This window comes from Hetaerina americana, unplaced genomic scaffold, assembly GCF_022747635.1.
Source record: "Hetaerina americana unplaced genomic scaffold, ioHetAmer1.1.p SCAF_3, whole genome shotgun sequence".
NCBI lineage: Eukaryota > Metazoa > Arthropoda > Insecta > Odonata > Calopterygidae > Hetaerina > Hetaerina americana.
Window position 1 is genome coordinate 33,413,123 of NW_027286874.1, and position 13,252 is coordinate 33,426,374.

Below are 13,252 nucleotides of genomic sequence, written 5' to 3' on the forward strand. Positions count from 1 at the left end.
TAAATTCCTCAATGCAAGAAACGTTCGCCCATGTGATATTCATCGCCAATTAAAGGAGGTGTATGGAGACAATGTAATGGACGAGTCGTCTGTTCGGCGGTGGTGTCGCAACTTCAACATGGGGAGGGGGAACACACACGACGATGAGCGTTCGGAGAGACCGTCTGTCACTACAGACCAACTGGTGAGCTCAGTTGACGAATTCGTGAGGAACGATCGGCGCGTCACAATTGATGACATCTGTGAGCATTTTCCCAATGTTTCTCGAACAATTGTTCATGAAATTGTTAAACACCATCTGCATTATGCAAAAATTTGTGCAAGATGGGTCCCTCGCGTATCTCAATGAGCTGGCGGCGAAGGACTATGCAGCAGGAATACAGAAACTTGTCACACGTTATGACAAATGCCTTAATTTGCTTGGAGATCATGTTGAGAAGTAGTTTAAAGTATCCTCTTTCAAATAAAATTTTTTATGTTTGCTAATATTTACTTTTGTGCCTTTATTTCACGAACGGGTACTACTTTCCGGATGACCCTCGTACTTTGAGCCTCGACACCACTAAGTGCTTTAGGCGCTATCCGATATTTCCATCAGAAAGTTTGACCCTTTTAATGCTATTTTTCTTCAAAGCATTTTGCTGTTAAATCATAACTTGTGTCGTTAACAGTGCCTCGAAAATTTTGTCTCAGCGAAAAATTGAACTTAACTCGAGAACACTTTCGTTCGATGATTGTTTACAACTTTCGACGTGGATTATCAAGGCAGGAGTGCATCGACCAACTTACTTCCACTTTTGGCAATGAAGCCCCATTTTTTGACACTATAATACGCTTGTACAACGAATTCCATCATGGCTGTAGTTCGCTCAGCGACGAAAGTCGTGAAGGTCATCCAAAATCAGTTGTTGTGCATTGATGATTGCATTGATGTTGTGCAAGAATTAGAAAGGGAGATCGCCATGTGACTCATCGTGAGATTAAAACATCCTTGGGGATTAGTATGAAGAGCATCAATAAGATATTACATGAACTTTAGCTTTGAAAAAATATGTTCGCGTTGGATTCCGCATAATTTGACAAAATCTTAAAAAGATATTCGTGTCAATTGGTGCAAAGCTGCTGCCGTAAAGTGCATTCCATATGCACACCCGTATTGGGTGTGCGTACAGAATAAACTAATATAATTATATTATCAGGATAAAAATCTCTGTAATAGGCGCATACATCTAATATCTTTCATTTGTCAATCAGTAGTCTACCTACTCAGGGCATGTTAATGATGAGAATTAGAACTACAAGCTACTATAAAGCTAAGCTCTAATTAACGTGACACAAAATGTTCTTAAATCCAATGTTTAAATAATATTAAGCTGTGTATACTTTCTATATCCCTTAATTTCAACAACAATACCCATTTTTGAATTACTCCACCACACTTTCTCAGAATTATCCCATTCTACTTCCACCTTCAGCATTTCATTGTCATTCATCTTATGGATACACTTTTCCCATTCTTTTAACATTTTTCCCAAAACTTATTTCTCTTCCTTTACCACATCTAGAACTTTAATGTTTTTTTATTGCCCTTTCTACACCCTAGTGGTGGCTCGCAAGATACCATTTATAGTAGAAGTGGAAGAATCCCGACAGTTTCTTCACTTTTCTCTATAGGGCGACCCTTTGGAAAAGTCTCTGTTAAGTCTCCATATCATTGCAATTTTCTTTTCACTATTTTCTCCTTCCCTTACTTTTTCCCCTTTGCTTTACTTCTTAGCTTTTTGTACTTACTTTTCCCTGGTTTCGTGATTATGTTATTTTTAATTTCCCTCTTTCATCATTTTTATGATCATATCTCATCTAATCCATCTTCTTAGCCCCTTTTCTATTTACATTTTTTCGTTTGCTGATTACTTTATCACATGCTAGAGAAACATATTTCTCTGTATTTCTTCTATCACGCTCCTTCTTTTCTTCAACAGAATTATATCAATATCCTCGTGGTATGTCTTTGTTTTTACTCCAATTAGGTTTCTTATATTCAATTTTTTACCTTTCACGTTTTCCATCTTTTGCATTTAAGATAAGACATCATGAGCACTAAATTGTGATTCAAATCAACATCTGCTCCCGAGAAACTCTATGAATTGATTCAAATATGGCTAAATCTATGCCTAACCGTGGTATAATTGAAATTTTTCTGCATCTCCTGACATAATCCATGGGATTATTCTGTTTAATCCAGGTGAATTAATGACTAAGCTATTTGTATGTACAGTAAAAATCTACGGTTTTCTCCTTATGGCTAGTCATTTCTCTTCATTCTTACTCAATTATTATTGGATTGACCATTTGTGCTCTTGGTTCTCCAATTATTATTCTCTCCTTTAACTGTTCCACGTTTATTATTCTTCTCCCCAGTTTCCTATTCAATACTCTGGCTACCCCAAGTTGACTTTCTGCTCCAGCGCAGTACGTTAAGTTCTAAATACCATTTCAATAAACCTCGCACCCTTTTCACTCTGCTTCGAATAGAAAGGACTAACATGCCTTTTCTTCCCGTCTTCATCTCTCATTTAATGTTTTATTTAAATTTCCCGTCTTCAGCATCGAAAACTGCCAGGGCCCTATTTCATGGTGGCATTTCACTCCTCGCTGTCTTCTACATGATACTACTGCCTTATGGTCAATTTTGCAATGATTTTATGTGATAACGTTCGCGGAAGTCTTGCCTCTTTTGCCGCTCGTTGCGACAATCAACCCTGTGGGCAGAGTCATGCAATTTATAGAACGTGATTTCATATTAGGTTTCATTATCATTTATTGGGATAAATAATTTGAGCGTTTTCTCCCATCTAGTGGTCTACCTTTTCTCTGACTCCTGTCCATATCTGCCATACATGACATCACTAAGAGCAATGACATGATAATAACATTTCATTGTTCTTGTTAGCACAGCTCAGAAATCTATGGAAAGAGATTCTTTTAGTATTTAATATAAAAATTGAACTGAGATGAAACCGAAATCAGTCGTTATAAATTCCCTCTGAAGAAAAACAATCCTCAACGTCTAATTGGTATGCTAACTTTTGTACAAGTACGTAATATTAAATACCATCATCCTTGACACTGGAATCATGATAATATTTTCTCTTTTTCATTTCTGTGGGTTGCAACTTTACGGAGAGGATATTAACCAACCAACTCTTACTACACGATAAACAATTTGCTAAATGTTTTCATTATTACCGTATTCGATGGTCACATTTTTGTAGAAGAGAAATTAAGGCAGAAAAGAGTTAAAGCATAGAAATATGGCAATAAAGTACACAAACAATCCTTTAATTAAGTACTAATAAGCCAACTGACATACTACAAAATATTTATTCACAACCACTCCAGACATTATGTTCTTGGAGCTCAAATCAGTGGTAGCAATTACTCTAAATGTTTATTAAAATTTATGTTGATATACTAGAAAAGGATATTCATTCCTTCAAATTAGGTAAACAATTATAATTATAATTGAATTTGAATGTAAGAGGCAAAAAGATAGCTAATTCAATATTTTATGTACTTATGTAAGTGATTCAAATTGCTCTTCTACTTAGATAAATATAAAAAAACACTACATTTTGACTATTTATAACTCCATTTAAAAATCCTCTTTTATAGTTCACATTTAATTGAATTAATAATGGTTTATTATATTTGTCCAGAGGAAATCGGTCACGCTAGAAATGTTATTTTACCAGTGATTGAGATCCTTTAGCTCACCTTTTAATATTAAATTGCAATACAATTCCTAAGACATGTGAGGACTTGTACGTTCTATTCGTAGTCATTTTGTGGCATCTTTATGCTAATGATCGTAATTTTAGCTATGCCTATATTTATGCATTGAAATGCAGAGAGAAAAACTCTCGGTAATCTACAGCATTGGGTAATTATTTATAATGCACGTATCAGTCTAGTCATCAGAAAATGTGTAATGAGTAAAAGAAAAATAACAATCGCTTTTAGAATAATCCTTGAATCTCAATCACCCTCTCGGGCCTTAGTGTAACCGAAGCGACTCGTTAGCTCCGAAAATGGCACGGATTATAAATTAATAAGAGACTGAAGCAAAATTAATTAAGGAAGGAGATTAAGTTTTAAAAGTTAGGTGTTTGAGTGAGAGGTGGAATGAGAACAAGGGACATAATTAGAAAGTGGCTGGGATGGGAGAGGGTTCGAAATGAAGAACAGGGAGTCTAGGGGCGGAGGCCTATGGGGGGGGCAGAGGGTTGGGGGCGTGGCAGTGGGGTGTTGGGAAGGCGGCGTAGGGAGAGAAAGTTTAAACGAACTCATTGAGGGAAGAATTGGACTCCGGAATTGGAACCGTTAAGCAGTGATTAGTGAAGGGGAGAAAAAGGAAGAAGGGAAGAGGGAGGGGAGGATAAGGATACAACGACTCTTGAAGGGGACTCCATCGAGCGAGGGGGAAGGAAAGGGAAATGACATTTTAGAAATACTCTGGTCTTCTGATCTAACACACAACTAATGATAATGGAAGGAATGTTATTGCAGGCCTTTTTTGCGAACGTTAAAGGTCCGTGTCCCGTGATTGCTAACACAATCAACATTGCGATGCATTTTTATCGTTGATTAGCATAACCTTTCCACCCTTATACGTACTTATGCACTTAAGCTGTAGTAAAAAAGTGGAGGTGGGAAAAATTTTCTCGGCGTAGTAGGCTACATTTTTTGTATGAAAATGCGTAGGTTGCCGGTTTGAGTACCATGTAGGTATTTTTATTTATTTTAGTCATATGCGTACATTTAAGATTGGTTTATTTGCTTGTTGATCAACATTATCATTCGTGTTCATAAGTAGATATTAGTTCTATGAGTGCACTAAATGGAAAGCATTTTTACCATTTCTTAAATGATTCATGTCTTATTCGAAATAGAGCAAAAGTTTCGATTCAGGCTCAAGGTATTAATATTACTTTAACTATCTCTCATAATTAGTATCTTTGCGTTTTAAGCTAGATTAATATCAAAAACTTTTACCTTGAGCTTAAGTTTAAATATTTTGTATGCATCGAGTCACTACTAAATTAATATATTGAAACAAATTTTTATTTGCTGTTATTGGCATTTTTCCAAAGAGAATGTTAAGTGTCCACTGAGATAATTAAAACATTATGCACATATGAAAACGTAGAGATGCCTGCAAAACTTCGGTAGATTCTATAAGAGATGAATCGTTGATCGGTATTTCAACCTCGATCATTATCAAAGCAGATGTTTATACCATTCGCTAATTACTCTCTAAATTCATGCATGATAATGAAGTGTTGTTTTAATCCTGTCCATAGAGTGTTATAAAGCATATATGTTTTACAATCTCATATTTTATCTAGTCTATAATTTATAATTTAGAAAGTAAAGAGAACAGAGTCACACAACTAGAAAAGATAACATAATTAGCGAATGCGGAACGAAATCACACGGTATCTAAATACGGCATGGGTTGAATCTTTTCATATTTAAGTACGTTATATTATAAGCACCGAATTATTAACCTCTAAGCAGTCTGAACTTTCATGAAAAGCTATCAACGTAGGAAAATCACCCAAGAAATTGCCAGGTATGCGTCATTATAACTTAGTAAATTAGGCACCGCGTTTTGACCCCAGGTAACTTTTAACAACTCCGTATAGAGTTGCTAAGGTTTGAGTACATCAGCTGCTGCACAAGAGCACTGCGAAAACTGATTTTTCTCCTGAGAACAAAGAGTGAAAGGGACGTAACACCTTTTGCTACGCATTTGGAGGCGGAGCGGACGCGGTAAGATGAATATTTCCTCCAAACAGCGTACCCTTTAACGCATTCCTCGCGAAATATTGCCCCCTTCCCTTAACCAACCGGTTCGCCATTCAAAGCAACGGCGGCGCCAGCAAAATGGGGAGGGGATGCGGGAGCGAGAGAGAAACTGTAGAATACACTGCTAACCGAAACACGCCGCAAAGCTCTTCACTTCGAAACCATGGATTTCCCCATCCCTCACACCTCGCCACGCCCTACCCGCTCCCTATCTTTGACCCAAAAAAATCCCCTCCGCTTCCACCATGCCCTTTTTTCCTGAGTTCATTTCTCTCATCCGTAGATATATCCTGTATTTCTCTCTTCTTCACTCACTCTTTCTTCCCTCTCTCCGCTTACATTTACGAATACATCCATAAACCAACACTCGTTCACGATCATAGACAAGCCACCCACCGTTCAATTTCCATTCTTTCCTCTGTAATTGGCATTTCGAAAATTTATCTTTTCCTTCACCGCTGTCCTTCTACCTTCCTAACCCGCTTTCCTGTGCAGATACGCAGCAAGATCCAAGACACTAAGTTTAGGCTGGACATCTTATTAATGCACTGTGCTACTACAGCGCCAGCACACTGTCTCACGATCGATAACCTCCCTCGTCACGCCACTTATTTTTATTTATCTCATTTCGAGATACTTATTTCCGCTTGGTCTTTTCCGCTCAGGGGACAAGTTATTTTTTTATCTTCCTTCTCTTTTGTACCTCTTATCCAAATTTTGTACCGTTTTCTTTGAAGTAGGAAGAGATCCTTTATTTTCGCAGGCCAATAAAGTAAAACTACTCACCTCAAAAAATGGAAAATCTTATTTTTTGTAATTCATAAAATAAGTTTAATTTTAATTACTTTAATTATTTCCAGGAAATTAATAATAAATAAACAATTGAGCCTTGTCTCACCCAATTTTCTGTTGTTAGAAAATAAAAACTTGCGAAGCGTAATTATTTTTAGGAATATTTACGATTCTGGTAAGTTTGTTCCCATATATCTGCAGAATTTTAAAAACCATGTCCTTGACATTTTGTGCTACAGTGATTATCAGTTCACATAGGGTAGAATTGAAACAATCTTTCACAACCCAGTATATTTGAAACACTAATATCATTTGTTAGAAATAAACTATTTTAAGACTTTACACCAGAAGGATATAATATTTTCAGTGGTGGACCTTTGTTGACCCGTTCAAGGGTAAACATCATGATTTCTTTAATATCAGAACGTTAGAATTTTAAATATTAGTTTAATTTAATTTTTCTCCGTTATACGTACTTTTGTTGTCAGAGCATACTTTGAACCTATCATTATACGAGATTATACTTTATATACATTATACTTTTTTTACATAAAATATTGATACCATTACCCAACCTGATCGTGAAAATATTTAATGTTTCGCTTGAAGTAAAACTACGCGTTTTCTCGAGGTTTTAAAATGTTTTAGAGGTGTAATGGTGTAAACTTCTATTACATAAGATAAAAATTATGAATTTCCAGATATAAGCACATCCATATCATACTGTAAACAGAAAAAGTTGTAAATTATACATGTTAATTTTCCTCAATTACTTAATTTCTTCGAGTAATAAATAAAGGAAAAGAAGAATGGTGGAAGTCGCAGTGCGAGAAAATGGAAAGTTTGTAGAAGACGGGTGAAATTGGTGCGCTCTAGAGCAAGGTTAAATCACTATAGGGAAGTTAGAAGGGAAGATCTCTGCTAACGCCTAGAGATATGCCGGGTAAGATAGTAGTTGACACAGAAAAGATCCTAGAGAGATGGAAGGAATATATAGAAGTACTGTATAATAAAGAACTTGGACCAACAAAGTTAGACAGAAAACGAACATGACGTAGATGAAGATAGCTTAAGTCCAGTCATAATTGACGAAGAGGTGGAAAGAGCATGAAGGGATATGATATCAAATAAGGCTGAGGGGCGGACAACATATTTGAGCAACTATTAAATGATTTGGGAAAATGTGGGAGGAAGAGTCCAGACTGATTTGTAGCATCTATGAGGATAGGATCTGGCCGGAAGACGTTGTGAGATCAGTGTTAGTTCCTTTTCCGAAAAAAGCAAAGAATACATAATGTAATGACTACAGAGCAGTAAGTTTCATTTCCCACGAAGCTAAAGTTCTTCTCAGAATCATCCACAAAAGGATAGAGGGAAGGGAAAATGATTAATTAGGGGATGAACAGTTGGGGTATACGAATGGGAGAGGTACGCGTGATGTCGTTGCAGTAATGAGATCACTAATCGAGAGGAATATAGAATACAACAGGATGTATTGGCCTGTTTCGTAAATTTAAAAAAAAATCATTTGATAGAGTGAATTTTGAAAAACAAATGAGGATATTGCAGAAAATAGGATAGATTGGAGGGACAGGAGGCTAATCCACAGCCTGCACATATCTCAGACTTCTCGGGTGCTAGTGGAGGAGGGAAAGTTCGGATGGGCAGAGTTAGAAAGAGGTGTAAGGTAGGCTCCCCATTATCACTGGAATACGCAAACATCAGTTAGGTCTGCTGGTGACCAAATTTTAAGCTGTCGGTCAGCCAAGCGGCTGCTAGCATTGCCGAGTGAATTGATAATTTAGTGCGATAGGTATGGGATGGTAATCATTATAAATAAAATAAGGGTATGCAATTTTCTTGAAAGAAAGATGCTAAGCTTAACATTAAAATAGGATAGCAAAATAAATACAGGTGGAACAGTTTACGTATCTCGGGAGTGTTTTGAATCAACATGGTCAAAGTAGTAGGGACGGAAGGAGAAGAATAGCACTAGGCAAAGAGGCTTTCACAAGGAAGAGGGAGTTGATGACAGGGGCTTTGAGTAAAGATATCAAGAAAAGACTCATAAAAACTTTGATATGGAGTGTAGCTACAGCGTGGAAACATGATCACTGGAGCAGGATGATATAAGTATATTGGAGGATTTTGAAATGTGGGTGTGGAGAAGAATGGAGAAGGTGAAGTAGACCGAAAGGAAAACAAATGAAGAAGTATATGGTGTGGTGGGTGAAGAGACGGGTGAGTTGGGGGAAATCCTGAGGAGGCAGGAAAAATGGATGAAGGGCGCATAGATCGGGAGTGGGATATTGAAGACTGTAATATGAGGGAGTATTTTAGGCAAACGAGGGAAGGACAGGAATAGGATAGGTATGGTGGATGGTATGAAGGGAGGACAGAAGTACATAGAGATGAAGAGGGATTTATTGAACAGTAGGACATTGGGCTGTCTTATATTCGGAGTCACAAAATTTTTTTGGTAGTTTTGTCCATCCAAAACCTACCTTAAATGGTTAATTATCTAATAATAATAATTTAATTTCTCATACCCCATTTATCAGTCCTATAATACTTCTCATTTTTATATTCTTGCATACAGTCCTCCTCAAAAGTCTAATCAACGGCGGAAGATAGGCTAGATTCATATTAATGAATAATGTTCCTATAATAAAAATTAAAACCATTAAATAATTCAAGAATGGTGAGTGAATAAAATGGTGATCCACATACTAATGAATAATTTCCCATATTTATGCCCGCAGGATTACTCTCGGATTCCGCAGTGGCTTTTATTTTTCAACTTGCTTGCGTCTACTCGACATTAATGAAGCATTACCTTTAGGTTGCTAATGTACTCCAGGTAAAATGATGCTATCAGCCCACAATCTCGCTTATATAATGCAGAACGTAGCAGAGAATTAATGCCTTGATGCAAAATAAAGGAGACCATATTTGCTTTCATTTCAGAAACAATAGGCAATGCAGCATTTAAGTGTTTATCTCGCGGATGCTTTAATTACCTGAAGGGGAGATTAAAGTAATATATAAGAGCTATAAAACCTTTAATCACGCAGATTTGTTTTTTAATTTAATATTCTGCAATAAGTTGAGCTTTACCTCTCCGGGGTATTGTAAACACCAGTCACAGCTTTTGAAAAATAAAATTTGTATTCTAAAAAAAATTAGTTTTATCTTTCATTGTTTTCTATCCTTGTTTTCTCTGGCTCGGCTGTGAAAAAATATGTGAATTCATATTACCATAGGGTATTTATGGAAACCTGGAAAATTTACCATTACTTTTGATTAAAAAATTGTAGTAAATATCGAAAAGCGTCGTTATAGCTAAGTACAGTAGAGAAAATTTCGAATTATTATTTTTTTAAGCACGTATCTCTCCATAAAAATCCTTTAAGTAAGCTTTAAGAAACCAAAATGAAGAGGCCAACTTTAGTCATTCCTTGTATCAGAAAAATTAAAGGTGAGATCAAAGACAATATTTACTTTCGCGTAATGGTGATTTAACTGTTGTTTATTATCCAGTGATTATTCCCTGTAGGTGAATATGTTCATATAAAATTAGGGGCACTTTTTCTTGCAATCGTGCAAACGACATGCATAAAGCATGCTGTCTAATATTGGGTAAAATATAATGCTATAGGAGGCAGTCAAATGAAAGCCGGAAACACACAATTACACACAGTACGAGCGTTAAGTGGCAAGACTGTTGTTGCGTATTGATAATGCCATCGTTGTAGTATAAAAACTGCATATTGACGACTCACAGGCGCGCATGTGTTATGTCCTTGCTGTTGCTCGGACTGGGTAGTAGTAGTATCGTAGTATTTAGGGGAGGCTACCGACTGCTGAGGTCATTTGCGCCATAGGGGATGGACAGGAAAGGATAATGGGTGGAGAGAAACCCGTCGGCATTATCCTAGTCTTAAAGAAAGGCGCCAAGGGGTCCGCAGTTTAACGTCCCATCCGACGGACGGCGTACTCACTCAAAGTGCCCTCCACGAAGCACCTCAAGTAGGGATCGAGACACTTCTAAAAAGTATTCAAGACCGCCGGGATTTGAACCTGGGCCCTTTTGGTGTGAAGCCAGTACGATAGCCACCGCACCAATCCCGATCCCCTGCACGGACTGGTCTAGTTTGTTCGTCCGTTAGGTTTTCTATTTGACTGCCCCTCATAGTTTAAAAATTATACTATATTTATCCCAAATATTCTCTCTAGTTCAATAGTAGAGTATTATTCCGAAAGTTTACGCATTTTACGTACTCAATATATATTTTCATACTCTATATTGTACTCTATTCTAATTATATTTGTATTAGCTATGTGTAGGAAATTCCTACGCAGTGGAACTTGGAAAAAAAGGAAGATCTTGGTAGGACAGCATTTTAGGCAATACTTGGTTGAAATTTTTTTGATATTATTAAAACTAATAATTTTACGTTAGAATTACTATTTAAATATGTAGTGAGACTAGATAATGAATTAAAACGGAACGTGCCAACTTGGTAGGTAAAAAGGAACATTTTCCAGTTAAGTATTTTGTGTATAACCCCTCTTAGCATTTAATACGAGGGTCATCCGGAAAGTAGTACCCGTTCGTGAAATAAAGACACAAAAGTAAATATTAACAAACATAAAAAATTTTATTTGAAAGAGGATACTTTAAACTACTTCTCAACATAATCTACAAGCAAATTAAGGCATTTGTCATAACGTGTGACAAGTTTCTGTATTCCTGCTGCATAGTCCTTCGCCGCCAGCTCATTGAGATACGCGAGGGACCCATCTTGCACAAATTTTTGCATAATGCAGATGGTGTTTAACAATTTCATGAACAATTGTTCGAGAAACATTGGGAAAATGCTCACAGATGTCATCAATTGTGACGCGCCGATCGTTCCTCACGAATTCGTCAACTGAGCTCACCAGTTGGTCTGTAATGACAGACGGTCTCTCCGAACGCACATCGTCGTGTGTGTTCCCCCTCCCCATGTTGAAGTTGCGACACTACCGCCGAACAGACGACTCGTCCATTACATTGTCTCCATACACCTCCTTTAATTGGCGATGAATATCACATGGGCGAACGTTTCTTGCATTGAGGAATTTAATCACTGCCCTCACTTCACAACTGGCGGCGTTCTCAATTTTTTTAAAGATTGTAAACAATCACAGAAACAACACAGGCAATGCTAGCGTCACGCAACTTGGCTCAGAGAAGGCAGACAAGCCACTGAAGCTATCTGACCTCGTCCAGCGGCTACTCGCGTCGTCAGCACTTCATGCGGCACGAACGGGTACTACTTTCCGGATGACCCTCGTAATTTCACCACCTTCTGCTTTACACACTGATTTAATTTCTCTCTGCGTTTAAAATATAGAAATTATGTTGAATCTCATTATTATTATATAACGAAATTGTAGTGTTTAAACAATAGTGTTACTTAATTGAAAGTAAGAAATCAGTAGCATTGTAATGCACATTTAGCGGATGACTCAGTTCAAAGCTACTGCCGCTGCATCTCTCGCAGTTTCTTGAAATTAAAAAAAAAATCGCTTGAAAAATGTCATTAATGATATCTCTGTGGTATTAAGAAGATATTGATTCTTAAACTTTGATTAAATTACATTGTTAGTTTCCCTCACTTGTAGTAGCATAAAAATTATTTTTATCATATACTGCAAATATAGCGTAATGTTTTAACAAATGTCTACGTACTTTGAAAAACCATTATACTAATGGCAAATGATACAGCTCCTGAGTTTTTCCTTAGGCATAAAAATTAATAGCTCAAAATAGATGAACTCAAACGAAATTTTATAGAATTATTTAAATGTCTAATTAAAAAATCATAAACGCAGTGATCAACCCGAAGGTTGGTTTGATAGGTGTCAATAGAGTTCACCAGATACTAGGTCCAATAGCATATGAGATTCACACAAAAAGGTAGGGTGATAGGATCATTTCCTTGTGCCACATGTTTTCCTCGGAGGTTCTGGTACCCGAAAAATTACTCAGCCCGGGTGAAGCTGGGAATTCCCAGAGAGACGAGCCCGGGGACCTCGATCCTCCGGTCAGTAAGTACAACGCTCTACCCCTTGATTACATCGTCCCCCAAACATCTTCCATTGAGTTGAGATTTATTATTAGAGGAACAAATATTAGATGTTAAGAATGGCGATTTCATCTCTTTATTTTTGTGGCACCAAGTTTAGCATTGTGACAGCATAGCATAACATTATTTTTCCAAAATGAAATGCATATTATACGTTTTCTATTGCACTAAATTAAGCGTTAGTGTTTAACTCAAAACATCCGTGTCACCATGTCATTAATAGTGCATTCGTCAGCATTAGCATCATTATTCATAAGGGTTACTGATTTGTATTTGTTTATTTCTATAAAGAAACGGATGGGATCTAAATTCCGCTTTTTTCGAATTCTAAAAGACGATGAGCATATTTTAAAACTTTCTCGAACCCTCAAATCTGGAATAATTAGCCAAGCTACCAATAAAATCAAACACTAGTAGTAAGTACCTTAATTAATAAATGTACCTCATTGTCCTAC